This window comes from Dermacentor albipictus, chromosome 1 (assembly GCF_038994185.2).
Source record: "Dermacentor albipictus isolate Rhodes 1998 colony chromosome 1, USDA_Dalb.pri_finalv2, whole genome shotgun sequence".
Classification (NCBI taxonomy): domain Eukaryota; kingdom Metazoa; phylum Arthropoda; class Arachnida; order Ixodida; family Ixodidae; genus Dermacentor; species Dermacentor albipictus.
The window spans coordinates 276926593-276945576 of record NC_091821.1 but is presented as its reverse complement, the minus strand read 5'-3'; the positions used below and the strand labels follow the sequence as shown (position 1 = coordinate 276945576).

At 41.2% G+C, this 18984-nt stretch overlaps 1 protein-coding gene across 2 annotated transcripts in view; it reads right to left on the bottom strand.

Annotated features, from left to right (window-relative positions):
• Nucleotides 1-18984, bottom strand: part of LOC139054394 (transcription elongation regulator 1) — a 317005-nt gene that overhangs the window by 61800 nt on the left and 236221 nt on the right. The window lies entirely within an intron of this gene.

The window sequence follows — 18984 nt, the reverse complement described above, 5'->3', positions numbered from 1 at the left end:
GTGAATTGAAATACCAAATGTTAAGCAAAAATCTCCAGTGAAAAGTTAACAAGGGCTATGCCCTATTTTCATAAGACTGCTTATGTTCCCTCTTTGAATGCTGGAAAACAATGTGCCAACACATTCACCCTGAAGCAAGGGAATCAGATGTGCAACTGAGCTCAGTGCACACTGGGCAACAAACATCAATACAAGACCTCAATGCTACTCAGCAATCTCCAGTTTGCTTTTTAATGCCCCAAACATTGCTTTACAGCACATAAGAATGCTGCCCAGTGAACTAACTGTGGTTCAATTAAAACAAATGCATTTGTTTGTCGGGGAGCAATCTACATGTAAATGTTTCTGCTAGCATGGTAATTTTTAAGAAATGTCCAAGCCTAAAAACCTAAGTCCAAGGAGATGATGCTGGCCTTTCAAAGCCTAAGACAGTTTGCACATGCTCATGTACACTTATTGCAGAAGCAGAGGAAACCAACAAATTCAGTAATTATAGTTGATGTTTTTCAAACTTTTTTTGTATATATCAAGACCCTGATACCCAGGATCTCAAACACACCTGATGCTATCACAACTAAAAGTAAGGTTTGTTGATACATAATTATAGCATAAAAGAAAGCCTAACCATTGTCTGAAAAAGGTCACTAGCACATATACACATTAACTTCTATGGAAGGAAAAAATAGGAGCCGCAAAAGGTTGTATTACATCAAGTACTGCCCTATAGGCAGTTCATAAGCGCCCAAATATTCCAAATTTTAAATATGAATAGAATATTCTCCACTATTTGATTAGTATTCGATTTAGGAATTGTCATTCAAAATTTTTGAATTCGTGTTTTGAATATTGTAGCCGTGAAGTAGAGAGAACTATGGAAGTGAGGACTGCAGGAGAGTTGCTGTGCAGGGGCACAAGTTTCTGAGCAAACGCACATAACTTCTGCTTAATAATTTCTAGTCATTCAATTAAGAATGGCTTGCTTTTAGCCAGCTTACGTATGAAAACTTCTTTCTATTTGGCCAGTCTTGCCATGCCTGCACCTCATTAAAGCTATGTGTGGCGCTGTAGTACCACATTTCACTACTTCAAGAAACACAACAAAACATCTGTTGATGTGCAGTTGCCTCTATTCATTGCCGGTATAGTTACGGCACCTCAGCTGCTAAAGGCTGTTGTTACTTACTCACAAGCTCTTCAGTTGTTCAAACGTCTAGTTGTGAATGGTATTACACTAAATATGGCATATAAGCCTCATTTTTTTTCATCAAGTGGGCTACACAAGGAATTACATATTTCACTTTGTTTAGAATTTAGAAAATATTTCGTTTGATATTCAGAGCTAGTTTTTCTTGAACATTCATATTTTATTCTATTAGGAAATTTCACTATTTGAACAACCCTAGTCAAATGGTCTTTAATAGAGTTTTAGATTAGGGGACATAAGCGGCTTGCGTACGCAAGAAGTTGCGTCCCCTAAAATAAAACTCTCTAATGATATTTTTTTCCCCCCTTTTATATGCTACAAAAATCGGAACATTTAATGATATCTGTAAGCAAGTGGGCCAATTCCACTTGTCCTGGGGCAATTTTATACTGCAAAAGTTGGACACCTACAAGTGCACTGATTCAAACCAATTTTTCTCATTCCTTTATGCATTAATCATTTCCTGAGCATAGAATGGTGGTCCGTAGCTGTGGCATGCTTGTACGTCTAGCTACAGACAGCTATTTATCTGCTCTGAACATAGATATGAGTGTTCATGAAGCAAACCGAGAAATTTTTTTTGATACAAACTGTACAAAAGGAAGGCTTGGACTATAATCAACATGCTCCTCAGTCTATACAAAAATCTCCCTTTCTTTATTCACTGGGCATATTTTCATGCACTGCAGCACAGCCTATTGTAGACGAAACAAGCAATCAAGTCCTGAAAACAAATACACTATACACAGATTCAATTCTGTTATAAGGTCCACTGTTGCTGCTGCTGCAACATATTGTCATGCTGTTGTAAGAGAGAAAAACAAAACAGCTGTACAAGAACAAGCCGCAAGCACAGTGGTGCAAATTTCAGAGTTGAAGGGCACGATATGGCGGTAGTATAATAAGCATAGTGTCAACATTGTCACGGTGGATCACTTCATTTTATATATGTCACAAGTATCACTGTTCTGAAACACAAAACAGTTTATTATGTCTGCCCAGTGCCTCTAGGTCATGAACTGAAAGAAAGAGCGAGTTAAAACACCAGTCAGGCGCTACAAGCAGGCCCCTAGGCAGAAGCAACAAAGTATAAACCTTCGCCATCTTGCTGGCTAATGAATAAAGCATACATGGAGATAAGCTTTATAAATGCAGTTATATCTAGCACTTGTATTCCCTAACACTCGCAAAGAAACATTAAGTACAAAACAATTCTGACTTTAATCTATGCTACTAACAGACATGATCCACTCTCAAGAACTTCTGAAAATATGACATTTCAGCAATGACAACTTAATTGGCAGCATGTTTCTAAAATAACACAAGCCTGCTTTGTTATGTATCTGTCCATAGCATACTGCCATTTTTTTTTTCTTCCGTAGATAGAGAGGAACATGAGGAAAGCCATATAACTGATAAGGACTTTGTTTACTGCCAACACCACAGAGAAGCAGGAGCAGTTTTCCTTACCATGTCTCCGGTTCATTCAGCACCTATTCAAAACAAATTGTATTAGCCAGCTCCAATCATAGCTTGGGCAGGCCAGCAGTCTCCAAAGTTCCCCAGTAATAAATACACTACTAGTAAAAAAAATTACAGTAAAACAGTTCTTATTATCCAAAAAATAGAAGTGAAGTGAATCTGCTGGACCAAATTTTCAACACAAATTGTTGACAAATTTTCGTCATAGCGGTGTGCAAATATTTAAATTTCAATCACTATGTAGTCAAATTGCATAAGTAAACCTAAGTACACATAGTGTCCAACTCAAATATTTCAAACTAATAGATGGTTAACTATGCAAGCATGGTCACCATAGCTCCATATTTGGCGAGTTGTAAAGCTCTGAAGTTGCAGCCCTATGGCATTGTTCACTTGAACTGAATCAAACTTCCTTCGTTATGTTAATCCTGCAGGCCACACCACACTATCAGAGCTGCAGTTTCATACAGCAAGTGAGTGCAGAGTTTCTAGTGAAATCCTTGTCATACTCTGCTATCATTAGTGAGCAAACAGGTGACTTGATAAAAACAAGGCATTGCCAGACGTGGCAGTTACTGATAATGCACGATACGCAGAGCTGTAGAAGAGTGTTAGGCTCAAATGTATATGTGGCTAGACTCTGAAGCAACGTGCAAGAGTTTGAAAGGTTAGTGTGTGTGCAGCAAGGCATATCAATCCTGATGTGGATATAAGGCCGCAGTGCATTCTTCATGCCAAAACAGAACTTGGCAACATGATGAAAAAGAGCTAGGCGGCATGTGAACACATACAATAGAGACTTTTAGCTTGTTTGTTATACGGGTAAATGCAGGTGAACGGGGCGGACTGGCAGAGGCGTAAACTTGAGTGACCTGCATGGTGCAGCCACCTGGTGGCGCTGAGCTCAGACAAAAACGGCTAATATTGCATTAACCAGGTGTATTCTACTTTGCTGCGGGTGTAAATTTTCAGCAGCAACATGATTACACCACAGCCAAACATTTACACCAGCAGCAAAGTAGCAATATTAGCTGTTTTTGTCTGAGCTATGCGCCACGAGGTGGCGGTACCATGCAGGCCACTGACGTTTACGCCTCTGCTCCTAAGCCCCAACGCGCAGTCAACCTGCGTTTACCCAAATACTGGAAAAGCTAAAACTCTGTCTTTTCATGCTTTATCTGTAGACATGTTTTGTATGCCACTCGTATATTGTGCTTTCAATATGAATAAGTTTTCACCCATTCAAATTAAACAATTTGCAAGCTACATACATGTGGCTTGTACAGATGCTTTAGGTTCCTCGGTAGATTCACAGTGAAGGAAATTATAGTCAGAAAGAGTAATTAACAAAGATATTGTTCATAACATTTAAAAATTTTGAATTTGCTGTGTACACCCATGACAAAATGTATGCAAACCAGAGGTTCTGCAAGGGAAAGAGAATTTCTTCAATGCCTTGGAATTGCAAACATCACAATGCATTTATCAGTTACAGATTGTTGATCTTTATTGCCAGGATTCTTTTTATTTTCTTCTTTCTTTGCAGAACTTCAGGTCCACTTACTTTTGAATCACGGGTGTACATTTATATTGGAAATTCGAAGTGCTGTACCTGACAGCAAGCTCATTTAGTTCCACCTTTTCTTGCAAGACTGAGATATCCAGAGTGAAATCTGTCACTCAGTGTGGCTAATTTCACATTCAGAGGGTAGGCGCGAAGATGTGCTGCAAAAAGATACAGCTTGCCATGCATTGTGTTTCAGTCTGAGAGAAAGGCTGGGCAAAGCTAGAAGTGCCTATCACCTTAACATGTTGGACGGTATTACAGTTTAAAGGCTTCTCTGGATCAAACTAAGTTTGCTATTAGGCAGCATCCAGCAAAGCACTCCAGAAGGTATTATGATTGAGAGGGTAAATTATAGCGGTACTGAGTAAGCAGATAAGTTTAATGTTACCCTACTATATTAATTGACGGTACACATGACTCTAGAGCGTGAGATTCTATCAATTCTGTCATAAAGAGTATTTTTCTTTCCAAGGGTAACAATTCTGAGGTGCTCTCAGAATTTAGGTGCATGAAGATGAACAAGAGTGAGGGTGCACTTGGTCTAAAAATGGAGCCTGTTATTCAAGATATATGCCCCATATTAACTTATATCTACTACATTTCTTTTAATCTCGGCGTACTTCCACTTGAAATGAAAAAAGCAAGAGCTGTTGTATTGCATAAATTGACCAGTATCTAGCAAACTTTTTCTAAGGGACAGGAACAACAATTTTATTATGACTAGCGTGGTTTCTCAATAAATTTACCTTAATTACGAGCAAACAGTTTAGTTTCAGAACTTTATTTACAGAACTCACTTTTTTTATGACAAAAATAATGAATCATTGAAAACTGTGAAAATGAAAAACTATACACGGAACATACATTTCTCAAAGGTGTTACATAGAATAAACCATATAACACTTATTCAGAAACCACCCATGTTCAGTGCGTATCTATTGGTAGTGACAAATCAGCCTACAACACAGACACGTGCGTATCGATCCGTATTACGAAATCAGCCTATAAAACAGACAGGGTGCACCCCAGGTAAGTATACTGGGCACTTTGTTATTTAACATATACATAACCAATTTAGTTACTATAGATAGAGACGTATGTCATTCATGCAAATGACACGAGCTTATTTTTATTGGGATCTGACATTGACAATCTATTGAAAATGGGTAATTCTGTTAGAAATACTTCCAAGTATGGTCTGAAAGAACTGCACTATACATATAAACTCAAACAAAACAAAGAAGTTATATCATTCAAGGCAAATAATGTTACCCTCTCAATGAACACTTCTCTTACCCTTTCTGGTAAAAGAATATAAATAGTTATGAACGTTAAAAAATATGAGGGTCTAACGAATTCATGCAACAAGAAATGCATATTGAACATCCAGAAACCAAGCCTGCTCGTGATGTAGGTATCTTGAGGAAATTTCAGAATATGCGGCCCAAACAGCTACTATTATATCACCCATTTTGCTCTTTTTGAATCAAACATTAACTACTGCCATTTAGGTTGGATTACCAAGACAACCACAAAAATTATTAAGCTAGCAAATTACAAAAAGGTGCACTCAGTGCAATAAATTAATGTATACCATTCCTGTCAGCCTATGAAAAACCACAATTCAGAAACTTGAGTGTAATAAAAGGGTGCCTTTATGAAATGCCTCGTCTTCAGTTGCAGATGCAAATACATCACAGAATTGCATTCCTATCCAAGAACATGAACTTTGAAGTAAATTTCATACATTTCACAACGCCACATCATGAATATTGGCTGTTCCACGTCCGTGAATACGCTTACAAAGCGCTAGATTATTTATTGCCCAAAACTCTATAAACAGGTTTAATTTAACACAGTTATCAATAAAATTACTTAATATAGAGACATCAAGAAAATGTTTTTCTGAAATATTTTGCTTGTAGTGTTTCACCCATTGTTGTGCGATTCTTGTTAAGAAATTTGCTTTACTGTTTTTCCTCCTAAGACTTGCATGTTGTTTCTTTGCAAAGATTTATTTGGAAAATGTATGGTGCTCTGTTGAGTTTCTCCCCACTTTATTTTAGGGGGCAGTGTAAAGCCACATGCCACATATCTCCTCAGCCATGCAACAGCCAAGCGGTATTATGTCATCCTATGTGCTTGTGTGTCTGGAAGTGTTTTCTAGCCCTGTGGGACGGAGAAATGTGTGAGAACCTGAGGTAAGCCAAAATTCTGAATCTTCAAACACAAAATCAGACACCCTGAGCAACAAATCGCATGATGAATACTTTACTCTTGCAGAAAAATAATACAAACTGAACCTGCCTGCCTTCAATTTTCCATACGAGGTGTAGACCCCTCACACAATGATAAACTTAATGTATTTGTTAATTATATTTTCTGCCTCAATTTGCAATGCAGGCAGAAATGTCCGCCATAGGGAATAAAGCATCTGTGCAAGCCACAAGTGCGTTGCTTGCACAATAAAAATAAATATAGTGAAAGTTTAATGATGAAGGCCATGTACACATATGCTGCGCTGCTTTCAAAGCAGTATGTGTCTTCCAACATTCAATTCGCCAATAGTGCAGCTTCCAAGTTGTTACGCAACGAAAAGATGCTGTATGTGGCAGTGTCTGCACAGGGACAACATTCTATGAACAGTGCTACTTCTCAAACTCTGCCTTCAATGTCACATTTAGGTAAACCCTCTGTTTCTTAGAGCAATGGATTGGCACTAGTTTTGCACCAGAGATTATTTTTGACAGACCATGTATTTGTTCTGTTCCAGTCATTATGTAACTGCTCTGGCCATGACCACATGCTACTTGAATTTTTATGCCATAACAGTACACCAGTCCTTTCTAATTCGATTTGAACTAAAATTTCACTATTCACATACCCCTAAATTAGTCAACAGCTTAACATACTACCTAGCCAAAGTTCCTCAGCCGAGAACAATTAAGGTAGATTCTAATTAGATTCACAACAACAAATTTGGAAGTAGTGGAGCTACTACTACATCACTACTACACTACACTACTAGCCGCAACCAAAAACCAAGGCATAACTCTTTTTTTTTTCAGAACTTGCAATCTATCTAGCTTGTACAATTTCTGTGAGACTTATTTTTCTAGCTCACAAGGCTGCTTGCACACCTAAGCACACCTAACTAGCTTGAACCTACAACAAATCAATGACATCTGGCACAAAATGAGCAGTTTAACCACAGATGCTTAATTTCTCACATACCAGTCTGTGGTTTCTTCTCCTGCTTTAAGTTCAGAGCACAAAGTTTGGCATAGCAGCTCTAAATGCTTTTCCACCGTAAAAGATGTTTCTCATGGAGAACAATTCATTTAAAACATGACTTACAAATTTGGGCTTTGTGGGTAAGCCTACTGCTGATGTTTTCGACTATTTTTGAGTGGTGGTAAGAACTGAACTCAGTTGTCAGCTGTGCAAAACCGTAACAGAGAGATTCAGTTTAGTCATTCTAAAAGTAGAAAAAGTGGACACATATATCTCATAATTCTCTGCATTCTTTTATAACACAGACAGGGCTTCAATAGGCTAGTAAGTATAGGTCTTGTTCTACAATTCTTGGCATGCTAGGTGGTTCATTTTCCTCAAATAATTACCTAAGGACTGGTGTTCTTAGGACTCTAAGCATAGTGCTACCATTCCCATGCTTGCCTGTATATTTGATGTCAGAAAAAATGCTGACCTTGCACAAAAGCTGGGCCGCAATTTTGTAGCATTTCCTTCCACTCGATTCTATTCCTCTTTTCATCCACCGTTCAAGGCTGGCTGATCCCATTGATAACGTGGGCAGAACGTCACTCTGACCACTGATGAAGCGCGAAAAGGAATAGCATCGGGAAAGACATCGCTACAAAATTGTGGCCCCAGTTTTGAATGCGCATCTTACGTAAAGAAGAATAAAAAAGAATATCTGCAATTATATTACACTTTATTTACTTGCGTAAGGCTCACATCCCCACTATGAAACACGAAAAGTCATGTGCATAACCCCATGTATGGTGGCCTCCAAGATTGCATTAGTGCACAGTTGTGATCTCAGAGGTCAAATCAGCATGCTTATTCATTTCCGCAAGCTTCTACTAGATAGCACTAGTTACTGCCCTGCTGACAATGGCATTGTCATAATATCATCATAACCTGCCAGATTGTGTTCAAGCGGCGCACATCCAACAAGCTTTAACGGCATTGAACGGCAGTGCTGAGGCAAGTTGTTTAGCAGGTTTAGCTGCACGGTGCTTTAGGGCGCATTTGAAAGGCACTGCTGCAAGAAGTGTGGACGTTGATTTTTGACATGTAGCATGTGGTTTTATTCGAGACTGCTGTCAAAAACTTCCAATGTGATGGGAATCTCAAACAGCATGAAGGACGACCAGCTCTGCGAAAGCGCCAACGAGGTAAGCTCTAAAACAAAGAGAGCAATGAAACGACGAGGACGAATGAATAAAAGGGTTCGGCCAATAGTGGTTGCATTATACTCTGCATAGCTGTCTGAGCACAGTTAGAGGAGGCTTCAGTGAGTAGCCATAAGCCTACCTCAAGAAGGCTCGCGCCCCATAAAAAACCCGAAGAAAAAAAAAAGCGCTGGCCTTACAGAAGTAAATACGGTGTATACAGTTCTCCTACAGGGAAAGGTTCAATTTTGTGTGCATGATTAAGAACAAGAGTGTATCTAAATGAAGTTTGTGAAGCATCACACCATCTTTCACGATAATTATAACAGGTTATATAGGACCACAGTTCACCTTTTAATGTTATGCAGATTATGCAGACAAGTGTTTACCTACATTAATGGGGCAGAGCCAACAAGCTAATGACCAACAAGAACACACATCAAGGGCTATAAGGTAATCGTAGGGCAGTGCGATACAAGCATGTGGTAGAAAACAGCAAGGCTGCAAACTATTCCATGCTACACACATACTACTGCCTCAAGAAAGAAGAAACCTCTTACATGGCACAAAGATATTCTCAAGATACCTTGGCAAGCCATGTGCATAAATGAGTACTTTAAGAAACAAACCAAGTGAGCCAGACAGCAGTGTAGCAGTAAAGATAGCTGCAGCACAGTACAGCAGCAGCAACAGCGACAAGTGAGCATAGCAGCTACTTAATATACTAGGTGCATGTCCAAGAACACCCGTGACTTCATACCTCTAGACTGCATCTTTCACTGGTTCATCAATTTTTTGTCATAAATGCTGAACTTCATTTTCTAAACATTGTACATGTTAGCCTCCAGAGGCTCCAAATTTTTAGTTTAGGATAAAGTCACCACAAAGTGCTGAAAAAAAAAAAAGCTTCCTTCATGTAGTCGCACTAGGGCAACATGATTCTTTAATGTTCACACAATTATGGAAGAATTACCCCAGTGCAGAACTTACACAACTATTATATTCAATACCCATTAACCAAGGATGCCTTAACAGCCATTAAATGGCTATCCTAAATTGAAAGCTCGAAATTTGGTTCTAAATTTATGTCCTTGCAGACACTGTGTGTCCCTTGAAAGACTTGTTTTTTTCCCTGAAAGGTGGAGAGCCATCAAGAGAATTAAACTCAACTTAAATAAATAAATAAATAAATACATAAACAAATAAACAAACAAAAATAGCGCCATAGAACCTTTAATAGCAAAAATTTCTTTGCTGCCAAAAGGTGTCTAGTTAATTGTAAGCAGTTAAGCCTTTTACTTATTCACAGTGTGGTGACTCAATGCAAGCAAAGCAAATAGACAGCACAAACGTGTGGAACACTCTTGCAAAGATGCATTGACACAGAGTTTGACAAAGCTAAATACCCATTAACTGATGTTACAAACAGAAAGAGAAAAACAGAATCCCCCAAATAAAAGACTGTAACTAAAGAGTAGCTAAATGCACCATCTGCAACTGCAACACATACTGCCTGCTTGTGCAATTCAAGTTTCTTGCCCAAGTAATAAACCTTGTGACGAGGATCTAATTAGCATGTACTGATGATGATGATGTTTGTGAGCATTTTTACTGTTGCCTGTAATGAAGCCATGATGAACAAGCCGTGCATAAACTGCTCCATATATTGGCATACTGAAAAAATTTAATGTCAGATGGTTTTCACAGCTAACTGTTCTGTCACATACAACACTTCTACTTCACCCACTTTTGAAGCCCAAAAGTAGACAAAAGTACAGTTCTCTCAAGGTGGTCCACACGTCTGCATGTCTTGCTCTTAAAACAATTTTTTTGTTAAAAAGAAAGTAGAAAGCTGCAGATACCCTGGGCTTACACGGCATCATGATCAATCATGCCATGTAATCCCGTTCCCTAGACACGAGCATCACAACGACGCGGGTCGGGAACAGCACATGCTGTCCTGTATGAAGAACAATGGGCGACCTGATCAAGGCAAGCCACAGGTTACTCTCGATGCATCACACAATCACCATCAATGACACTGCAAGGCCTCAGCTAGCACTGGCAAAACGGGCGCTACCTCTAGCAAGTCTGCAAAGGAAGGGAAAGCTGTCAGAAGAACGGCAGTGCACCTCAGTGGCACAAACACTGCCACCAACCCAGTGGCTCTGGATGCTTAACCAGGCCAACATAAAGGGACAACACTGCAACAATGTTCTTGCAGAAAGGTCACACAAGTACCACAAGAAAGTGTCTACTGCATGGCATGTAGCTCAGAACTACTTTCACACCAAATAAGGCATAATTTGTGACAATTAAGCCATGGCTTTCAATTTATCAATGCAATAAAGACATCCTTTTAAGTGCTGCCAATGATATGGCCAGTACAAATAACTTGATACAGTGGAATTTCGATAATTCAGAATGACAGAACTTGAATCAACACTCAGGTCTAATCACATCTGCATGCATTACAATGGCAAAAAGCCTTGGTAATAAAAAAATAATGAAGGCACATGAACAGGACTATCTGCTTGTGCATTGATACCCAAATTCAAATTTTAAATGTCCTGCTCTGCAGCATATGAAGCACCCCAGTGCATGCAGCGGCAGGTTTTCTTTCAGCTAAAAAAGCTCTGGCACCACCTCTGCATATTGAGTGTTACATCACTCTAACAGCATGAACTCTGTCGCTAGATACATTGTATGCTGCTGCCGTAGTGTTATTCAATAACATTTAATTGTCTCACAAATACAGTTAAACCTCAATGTGGGAAATCACAACCCAAGGACTATGGTATTTAATGCGAACTGTGCCATGGGTGCCAGTGGTTGCATTGCGCGCAATTGTGTGGGTGCACTACAGCTGGAAACAGTGGTGACTGCACAGACGTGCACAGTACGTATGAAGCGCATGTGATGTGCATGTGTTCAAGGCAGCGGTAGGTGTTGCCTATGGAAAATGGCATACATATGTTGCACAAACATGGACACACAAAATCAAAGTGTAACAGGGCAAGCCGTTACGCTTGCCCTGTTACCGGGCAAGCGTAACGCTGCCGGTATGGCCGGGATAAAAATTTTGTGAGGATGCTGATATTTAATTGAGCTTGCCTCTAGCAGTCAAAAAGAGAAGACTGATACATTGCACAGTGCAATACGACACTGCGCAAAGGTGAAGCCATCCTCGAATGCATCACCATGCTCATGAATGCATAATAATATTAATCGAGCCCGAGTACATCGAACCCGTTTACATAGAATTATTCTGTATATAGAAAAATTTCTGAACACGGTATAGTTACAATGAGTATATATAGCAAAAATTATGCTTACATCGAACAAAAATAGCAGCGACTCCCGATATATTGAATGACAAGTGGCGCAAAAGTGCCCCCAGAAGTTGGCTTTCCCTCGCGGCAGCGGAGAAACCCGGCGGCACAGCTCCATTCAAACGCTCTCCCTACCGTGACCGTGCAGCGTCTGACGAGCTGTCGACATTCCTCTGCAAAAAATTATCCTGGCCCGACCACAGCGCTTGCTCAGGCAGCCAATCAGAGGCTCTTGTGCCCTCGTCGTGCAAAATGGCACACGTTTAAGTTGTCTCGCTGCTTTACTAGTTCATTGCGTTCGCACCTTGTGGGCCTTCTCCCGCAATGTTGCCGTGATGAAGCGGCAGAATTTGCCTTTCGCCGTCAAGCTTGAAATCATAAATCGGGTCGAGCTCAATGAGAAGTTGCATGTACCCGCAGCGTGTAAGATTCCGAGGAGCACTCTCAGCCCGATCTTGAACAAGGGGGAAATTAGGGCTAAAGCGGACAAACTTGTGACCCGGTGCCCATGGTGCCTGACGTGTATGCACAGCCGTGCACTAGTGGTTCATCCAAAATTGCTTCAGACGTGCCAGCTTCCGCGCACCTGCTAAGGATTAAATTCTAATCAGTGCGACGAAGCCATTGTCGGTGTTGCCGAAGTTAGGAGCAAGCTGTCAGAATTTCCGGAAGTCGTTGACGAATCAACAGTCAACGAGTTTGAGTGCAGATAATGGTGTCGCGACCACGGGAGAGCCCGAAAATGAAGACTACATTGCCGACATCGTATTGAGCACAAGTGAAAGTTGGAACAATGAGGAAAGCAATGATGGCCCTTTGCCTACGTCCTCCAAGGTGATTGGTGCACCCACAATAGTCCGGTGCTTCTGCACGAATGTGGAAGGTTGTGGCCTCAGCTGCTCTGACTCTTTAGACAATGTGGAGAATTGCGTGCGTCGCAGGTAACGAAATTGCCCAAACAGAAGAAAATACAGGACTATTCCATGCAAAACTAAGCTAGTTTCATCAATAAAGTTATTTTAGAAATGGTATGTGCTTTTATGACGTACAATTCTTTAGAAGGCTTATATCAAATTATGCCTTATATAGAACTGATAGGCGTTTTTTTGCAAGTTCGATATAGCCAGGTTCGACTGTAATAACAACATTAAATATTGATTCCCTCCCACCCCCCTCTTTCAGAGAAGCTGGTCCTAAGACGAAAGTGAAACATGCATTCAAAAAAGCACTGGCAGCTTCATTGCACATTCACAAATAGAAATCCATAAATGTGCATGGTCTTATTATTTACACGTTTGCTCGAAGGACAAAGATATGACAGCGATAGCAGACAAGCGAGGACTGTGCTGCTGCGCAGGCATAAACAGTGCCCTGGCGTATACCTATGAAGCCTGCTACCAGGCATCATAGGTACACCCGATGCGACATTGAATTCGAACGTAGCGAAACTGTGTTGTTAGAGCTTCAGCAGCATCGCGCCCTTATACATGTTCAAAGGTGAGCAGACATGTGAAACCGGTGTGAGCCGCTGCAGTGGTGCCATAGCAGCTCCCATAGGCCCAGTCAAATCGTGTCACAGTTACCTCAGACCTACGATCAGTGCCAACCAGTGCCAATTTCTCCTCTAGCAGTGCACGGTATAGAAGTAGATCACAAGGAGAACAAAAGCGGTGATAATTTCACGCTCCTCTCCTTTCACCCTCCTTTCCCCTGATGCGCCACCATCTCGTCGTCTGCCTTAGTCATTCCTTGACATCCTGCAAATTCGGACGGTTCCAAAGTTTCACTCCCTTATCGAGGTTCAACTGTATTCCAGTGTTGCCCACCAGCTTGATATTGCTTCGGCAGCCTTTAAATGACAAGGTGCGCGCGCCTTGGGTCGCTTAGGGCCCCACTCTCTTGAGAGCGTGTTGGTGCAACAATTCTCGTCAAAACTTCGAGACAAAATTTACGCCCAAAGAAGCTGCTCACCCAGGCTGAATTCAAGGAGTGTGAATGTAAGCGTGCCAAAGCTGCAAAAACGACAGCGTGCACCTTAGGTTGCTTGGGTGCTACAAGATCGGCGTGTGTGGGTGTCTTGTGCAGCAACACTTCGCGTAATGTGAAGAGTTGAAACATCGCCCATACATTACGCAGGTATACAATACAGTTGAGTCTGCCAAATTTTTTAGTGACTTGGGATAGTACGTTTTCCTGGCTCATACATTTTTTCATTGCATGTTTTCCCAAAATGTATGGCATAAGGTATTCAACTTTGAGAAGAAGACCTTTACCTTCACATGAATGCAATATGGACACTTAAGAGCGCGCATGAGCTAGGAATGATCGAGTGTCCTCTTGTATACTTTTGATGTTGCCACATTGTCATGCTTCTTTAATGAAGATTTCCCATACGATAATATGCATTTTATTAACAGGAGGTGACAACTAGTCAGGGCTCATACATATGCACAATCGCAATGGACTGCCCAAAAACGCAGTCGTAATAAAGTGAGGTCATTTCCCACGAAAACATTATTTTCTATGTTGCGACAAGTACAGGTATTAAGAAGGCCTTGCTTCACCGCAAATTTTGTTGGTCTGAGCACATAAAGCATGACAAAATATCGTTAACCGACTGCAGTTTCATTGAAGCACCAAACACCAAGGCACTTTGGGTGTAAAATTTTAATCACTTCTATCCTCTTTTTTATCTGAATGATCTGATGGATGACCGAATTTGGTGACTGATAAACTAATATAATAACATAGGTAAGTAGGCAGAGAACTTTATGCATATGCTGCTTTCACTGTTCTTGCTGCTTATGCCCTAACCAAAGATTACCAAGCTCTTGCATGTTCATTAAAATTTATGGCTGCAAGAGGCAGACATACATCTTTAATGGTACTGAAAACAGTATTATTGACGGACTGCTGACACATTATGCAGTACTGAAGTAGTAAGAGCTATGCGCTGTCACGAATAAAAAGACATGCCTAATTTCACCAAGACAGCAGTGGTATTCTGAATTTACTCAGCATTTGGTACGCTATCAGGAAGTGGGGGCCACAAGGCGCTCAATGGCAGCACGGTCTTGTGTTAATGGCAGCGCCCAAGCAGAGGCGCTGTGAACAGTCTATAGCACAGGTCATGCAGCATGGCTGCAGCTGACGAGGTGTGTGCTTGGAATAAGGGGGTGGTGCGGCCGAAGCATGGCTAACCTAAGAAGTATACTTGTTTTTTTCCTGAAATATTTTGGCCCAAATTTATGAGTGAGGCCTTTACACAAGACTACACATTGTTTAAATGTAACAAGGTAAAATTTATGCCTTCATTATATCGAGGTTTAGCTGTAAATGCATTTTTGACACTGAGTGAATGAGGACAAGTTTGGCATTCTGAGCTTCATAACATGCGAGGTCGAAAGGCCTCTTATCTGATCACTAATTGTGTCTGGCATGATGTACAGTCGAAACCTGCAATAACGAAATGCCGAGGCAATGAAATATTTTCGTATCCCCGGCGAACACTCATAGAAGTCTATGCATTTCATATTTCGTGACAACTAAAGATTTTTTTACAGCATTCCCATATTAACAAAATTTTGGAAACAACAGTTTGCATATTATCTACTCCCGTAAAGCTAACAGTGTCCACAAAGTGCTCAAATGCATTGGTTGTGCCCTTAAAGGGCAACTGCAGCGACCTTTTGATGTCAACGGATGTCAATGAAATTTGCTGGGTATGTTCCTCTGCACACTTCCGTCATGTTCTCAGAAAAGCAAGTTTGAGGGTAGTGCAGATTTTTTACAAATGAATTTTGTTGATTCCCTCGAACCACCTGCCTTGCAATGTTCATCGGCTACTGGGCACATTGTGTTACGACGTAAAGGGCAGCATACATTTCGAATGCTGAAAATTAATGGCAGATGACAGCGTCAAAAAGCCAGGCTAGTGTTTGGCGTGAGAAGGTTCTGTCGTGAGAAGTTACACTCCATGTGGACGAGCAAGTGATGGGTGGGAAGTGGTGCTGCGTTGTTGGCTGCACGAACTTCAGCCCTCGCCAGCTGCACACACAGTTTGAAGCAATGCTGATCGCATTTAACTGTGGTTAGGCTTATCAGTCACTGAGTTCATGCGTCTACTACCAGCGGACCTGAACAACTGACCTAAAGTTAATTAGGCCATTAGGATGAACAAAACTGCTTTAGTAGTTCAGCTTTGACCATACAGATCTGAAATAAACTATCCTTCATTTCGTATAGTGCACACACAGAAAGCAAGTAGCAACAACATGGCACACTTGATTACCAACATTGTTACATTGCCATTCTCGAAGGCTGCCAGTTACACTTGGTGGCATTTAACTAAATTAAATCCGACTGTGCACATGAGTGTATTTTTACGTATTGTTATGCTGACCCATTATTTAGCTTCCGAGCTGCACTGGGGAGCATGCGGAGGCCCCTAGCTTTGATACAAAAGCATAAACAAGCACCTCGTTTAGCTGCCAACGGTGTCAGTACTGCATCAGCGTTTCCGCAAAACAACTGTACGGTCTCTAAATTAACGATAAGGCACTCAAATTCTTAGTCTATCTCTACATTATGAAACACATGAATTGTGTACCTGAAAAGAGTATGAAAAATGATAAGTAGTTAGAATAACAATGCATACTACGGCCTGCCACTCGTTGTTTTGGAAGGTGTCTGGTCACTCATACCAGCACGATTCGGAGTGATGTGACAGAGTTTACATGAACAAAATCAACATGTTTTCCTATGTTCTGACATTATTTGATGTCACTGATGTGCGGCTTGCATATATGTCAAGCGAACGACCTGCGGGCGTACTATGTGGATGCAAACGAATGCACTGGTCAATGTTTTGGACTCTCAGTGACGCGTTCTTGGGAAATTGTGCACTCCTAAATCAAAATACAAACTTAGAAAGCAGCGCTCCACAACATCTTATAGGGAGTATGAGAAACACTTCCCTGAGAAGGGCTAAGACATCTAAAATAGCAAGCAGCACATATTAAATCAGTGGTTAGGGCTACCCTATGTTTTCATGTTGCAGTACTATGTGTTGTGCAAGGCGCTGGCTGGCGTGGTTGTAGGCCGAATGAATATGGCGATTCATGGCTATTGAATTCGTCTAAATCGTAGGTGTCATTGTTTGACGACTTTGAAGAACTCATGAAGCAGACACTGTGACCCGAAGACATTGTGCCAATGCTTCAGCACGGCCACAAATCAGCCAAGCGTCTACTCTTGACTGCTTTTGTTCTCTGCGTTGGCGGCACCGATATGGCATGTCTTGCGTGCCTTCCCTGCTGGTGTGCCACTTGTGATATCACGCGAAGCTGTTCTGTGAGCTTTTGTTTTTGTGCTTTTTCACTTATTTAAAATTATTTTCGAATTTGCGCAACAAATCTATAAGTTGTGTGACAGGGAACCTAGGAAACCTAAATATGCAATTGCCTTGACATCACCAAAATATCACCAGAGTCATCCTTTAAATTGCATAAACTACAGCCACAGCATGCTTGCACGGCCGCTGCAATTTATGTTTAAAAAAAAAAAAATACCAGCAGTGGAGCAGTCACACCTGGCAACAGATGACAGTAATAATGATGATGATCACGGTTTACCCTTTGCAATAAGTGAATACTGTACAGTATCCTGACCGGAAATCTCGTATAAATTAAAAAAAGAAAAAGAAAAGAAATAGAAGACAAAATAAAGGAGAGATGACCTTGACGTGGGCACATTTATATCCTGTGCACCATCACGGCATGGGCTGCCTGTATGGCTTGTTGATCCATAACCGCTGATTAGCCAAATCCACATAAGCATGTGAAGACACCAATGACGCTTTTATCGGGCTTTGTGCTTTGTGTACCGCGCACATGATGGTGTGTGAGCAGTGTCGTCAGTGTGTGCTATTGGTGCTAGACCGTTTCAGTGATCGGACTTTCTGCTTTTCCAACCTGCCAAGGTACTGCCTCCAACCAAAAGCACTGATTTTTTATGCTACAAGGTTGCAGTTATTGCCCAGGTTGAGAAGGACAGGAAGAAGGTGGAGATCGCTGATAAATTTGGAATTGCGTGCAGCTCGTCGTCAACAATTTTGAAAAACAAGGGCTCCATTCTCAGTGCGCTCTGAAATGGTTGATGAGGCGGAGCTTGTAAACGTGCGCTTCGGTATTTCCCCACCAAACTGCACTTTCGTGCTGCAGCCACTCAAGCAAGTTGTCATTTGCAGCGTCAAGTGCGCCTACAGAGAGGAGCTGATTCAGCACCTACTGCTGAACTTTCAGATCAAGCGTCCAACTGATGTGGACTTGTTCATGGTGCTTGAGATGATGGCCGCCGCATGAGTTGCAACATGTGCAGCCATGATTGCAAATTATTTTAAGCACGCTGACTTCATTGCCACTCAGCAGGCATTATGCAAGATTTGCCTAAAGGTGCACTCAATAACAGTGCTGCCGGCGCAGTGCCCCCATTGCCAACCAACGCATGGGATGAACTTTGTGCCATGGAAAACGAAGTTCCAGATAGCCTTAGCATCAACGAGTTTGTTTGTGTGGATGAAGACGTCGTTGTGCATGAGGAAGTGACCGACGAGGCCATCATAAGTACAGTGTGTGAAGCTGACGACGCTGAGGACTATGAAGGACCAAAACATCAAGAAAAGACGACAAACCAACGGGGTCTGTTAGATGCCTTCGACACAATTTTTTCATTTTGTGGCGAGCATGACGACGACGCAGCAATAGACCCCATTTTCCAGTGTGAAGGCATAGCTGTCAAGCTGCTGCAAGGTAAGACTTGTCAAAGTAAGCTTACTGACTTCTGAATATAAATTTTTGTTTTGCAAGCCATTTCCCTGTCTTTTCCGTCTCATTCTTGTGCCAACAAAATTCTTGCAAAAGTGAAATTTTTGGTGTTCCCCAGCGATTTCGTTATTTCAGGCTTCGACAATATAAACATACA